At 46.6% G+C, this 3,608-nt stretch overlaps 1 non-coding gene across 1 annotated transcript; it reads right to left on the minus strand.

Moving 5' to 3' along the window:
* Positions 1 to 2,663: 2,663 nt before the first annotated feature.
* TRNAS-GCU (transfer RNA serine (anticodon GCU)) lies at positions 2,664 to 2,734 on the minus strand. Its single transcript has one exon. It is a non-coding gene; the product is annotated as a tRNA-Ser (tRNA).
* Between the last annotated feature and the right edge of the window lie 874 nt (positions 2,735 to 3,608).

Consider the following 3,608-nt stretch of genomic DNA (forward strand, 5'->3'; position numbering starts at 1 on the left):
CAGTAGGATACAAATTCTATTCAAGCTCCCACAGACTATAAACTAGGAGATGCTGGAATATATTCAGGGATGTAAAACAAGGTGCAAAAATTTTAAGGTCTACAGGTGTTAAAATCAGAGTCTACTCTCTTATCACTGCGGAATTATGTTAGCAATCAATATCAAAAGGTATTTGAAAATAACCCACATATTCTCAAGTGCAATGTGACATTTACCAAGAGAGATCTTAGACTTAACCGTGAAAAGCTTGGATGAGTTTTTTAAAAAAAAGCTCTTTATTTTGTGTTGGAACATAGCCGGTTAACAATGTCGTGATAGTTTCTGGTGAACAGAGAAGGGACTCAGCCATGCAAATGTGTGTTGGTCGCTCATTCATGTCCAACTCTCTGTGACCCCATAGGCTATAGCCCACCAGCCTCCTCTGTCCATGCGATTCTCCAGGCAAGAATACTGAAGTGGGTTGCCATTCCCTTCTCCAGGGGATTCTCCTCACCCAGGGATGGAGTCGAACCTGGGTCTCCCACACTGCAGGTAGATTCTTTACCATCTGAGCTATTCTCTCCCAAACTCCTCTCCCATCCAGTCCGCCACATGACAGTGAGCAGAGTTCCCTGTAAGTCCTCGTTGGTTATCCATTTTAAATATAGAAGTGTGTACATGTCCAAACTCCTTAATTATCCCTTGCCATTAATGAGTTTTGGCACATGCATGTTCTTGTGCAACCAATAGCATATCACCATGACCCCAGAAGGTTCCATCCGGCCTCTCCTAGTCAATTCCCTAGGTAGCCGGTGGTCAGAATGTTTTAAATCACGGATTCCATTCATCTAGTCTAGAACCTCAGGACACTGCAGCCAGACAGTCTGGACTCTTGTTGTGGCTTCTGTCCTCCACCACCATGCTCTGGGTTTCTTCTCTGCTGTTGTCTGGACCCACAGTTCATTCCTCCGTGCTGCTGTCTGTCCCATCATATGAATGTGCTATAGTTTGTTTATCCATCCTCCCACTGATGGACTCCTGGACGATTCCCAGTTTGGAGTCATTCAATATAAAGATGCAGTGAGCGTGCTTGTAAAGAAAAGAAAATTCAGATGCGTTTCTCGGTCCCGGGTGTTCTACCCACATGCTCCCTGACTCGTGAAGGGAGACTGATATTACCAACAGAATGACAGCCTGGTGGCCACTCTAAGGGGAGGCCCTCCTGCCAGGAGGACTCTGGTGCCAGCCACCTTCTGCAGGTGGGCAGGCACACCGTTGGGGTGTCACGTTCCTACCCTGGGGGCTCTGGGCACCTGTTCCCTCGTCCTGTCTCATCCCCTTGGCTCCCGGGCCTCGCTTTGTATTTGCTTATATATTTATGAGCCCCGGAATTGCTGCTTCCGGCAGACTATTTACTTAACAATATAACAGTAATTGTAGGATAATTGTGCTGCAATGAAGGAACAGTCAGGGTCTGTGCAGTAAGTGGATAATAAAAACCAGGGTTTATGGGTTCTGCTAGTGGGAAGATTTATAGCCTTAATATTGCATTATGTAACTAATCATTTCCCATTCAGAATGGCCTGGGATTTGCAGAGACCCTCAGCCAGCTGATGTTTATTGGGGGATAGGAGGAAAGAACGAGCCCGCCTGGGCCTGGCTTCTCCCCTCCCCTCCCAGCTGAGATCTTTGGATTCAAACCTTCTCCTTCAAGGAGGAAGAAAGTGATGAGCAAGAATCTCAATGTACCGTCCCCTCTTCTAGGCCTCTACCTCCCCATTTATAAGAGATGCTAGGACATCTAGACCCTTTTCCCACTGCAGTCCATGGGGGTGGCAAAAACTGGACCCCGACTTTATCAAGCTCCCCACCAAGCCCTGGGTGTCAGAAAGCAAGGAGCTTTCTGTCCATAGAGATTGTCCTGGGCTGACAGTTTCCAGCTTGTCTCAAGGTGTGGTGTCAGAGCTGGGAGGCCTGGGGGGTGGGCAGGACAGCGGCGAATCCTCCCTGCTGACCTTGGTGAGGGGCCTGGCAAGGGTAGTCCATGTCCTCTGTCCTCTCCCTTTCCTGGGGCGTGGTCAGCTGGGTGAGCAAGCTGTCCCCACCCACGTGGGTCCAAACTTACCCAGAGGAGATTGCCAGAGGTAGCTAGCATTGACTCCAGAGCTGTTTGATTTTCACCAGGAAAAGACAACAGGGTGTCAGATGGATGCTTTCCCAGTGAGACAGGCTTCCTGGGTCCCTCATTCCGAAGGAAAAAGAGCTCCAGATAAGAAGTGATATTGGCCCTGGGGAGTGAGAGAGCAGCTCCTGGGGATGATGAGGGTGACTGTGCTGGGAATCTCCAAGGACATGGGAAATGAATAAACTCAAAGAATATGTGCTTTTAAATCCATCCTGTATATATTTGTTTCCATTTGTTAATCTCAAGCTCCCACTCCTTCCCTCCCCAACCACTCCACTCTCTTGGCGATAAGTCTGTTCTCTCTGTTTCATAGATAGGTTCATTTGTATCATATTTTAGATTCCACATATAATTAATCTGTTTTCATTGTTGTTTAGTTGCTCAGCTGTGTCTGACTCTTAGTGACCCCATGGACGGTCGCCCTCCAGGCTCCTTCTGTCCATGGGATTTCCCAGGCAAGAATACTGGAATGGGTTGCCATTTCCTTCTCCAGGGGATCTTTCTGATTCAGGGATTGAACCTGAGTCTTCTGCTTAGCAGGCAGATTCTTTACCACTGAGACACTTAGAAAGATATAAATGATATCGTATGATATGGCTTTCTCTTTCTCATTTGCCTCACTTAGTATGATCATCTCTAGGTCCATCCATGTCACTGCAAATGGCGTAATTTCATTCTCTCTTTTTTTCCAGTGGCTGAGTAATATTCTGTTGTATATATGGACCACATATTTTTAACCCAGTCATCTGCTGATGGACATTTAGGTTGCTTCCATGTCTTGGCTGCTGTGAATAGTGCTGGTATGAACATAGGGGTACGTCTATCTTTTTGAATTTTAGTTCTACTTTATAGCATAGGGGGATTCCCTGGTGGCTCAGAGGGTAAAGAGTCTGCCGACAATGTGGGAGACTTGAGTTTGATCCCTAGATTGGGAAAAGAAAAGGGAAACCCACTCCAAAATTCTTGCCTGGAAAATCCCATGAACAGAGAGGAGCCTGGCGGGCTACGGTCCATGGGGTCGCAGAGTCAGATATGACTAAGTGACTTCACTCACTCACTTTATAGCATAGGAAACTGTATTCAATATCCTGTGATAAACATAATAGAAAGAATATGAAAAAGAATATATATATATATGTTTAACTGAGTCATGTTGCTGTACAGCAGAAATTAACACAATACTGTAAATCAGAATATGTGTTTTATCTTTAATCCTCTTGCTTGCCAATGCAGCAGGGATGGGGCAGGCAACCCCAGACCATCCCTCTGGTCTGCCTCCATGTACCTCTTCATGCCCACTTGTGAGGGGAACCACAGACCTGTCCAGATGATGGGGGCTTAAAGGCACAGCAGGATGGCAGCATCGAATGTTGTAGGAAGAACATGTCTGGATTCATGGGCTCTGTCCTGGGAGTTATCTGCACAGAAAACACAAGTTCCCATA

Source organism: Budorcas taxicolor, chromosome 16, assembly GCF_023091745.1.
Source record: "Budorcas taxicolor isolate Tak-1 chromosome 16, Takin1.1, whole genome shotgun sequence".
Taxonomy (NCBI): domain Eukaryota; kingdom Metazoa; phylum Chordata; class Mammalia; order Artiodactyla; family Bovidae; genus Budorcas; species Budorcas taxicolor.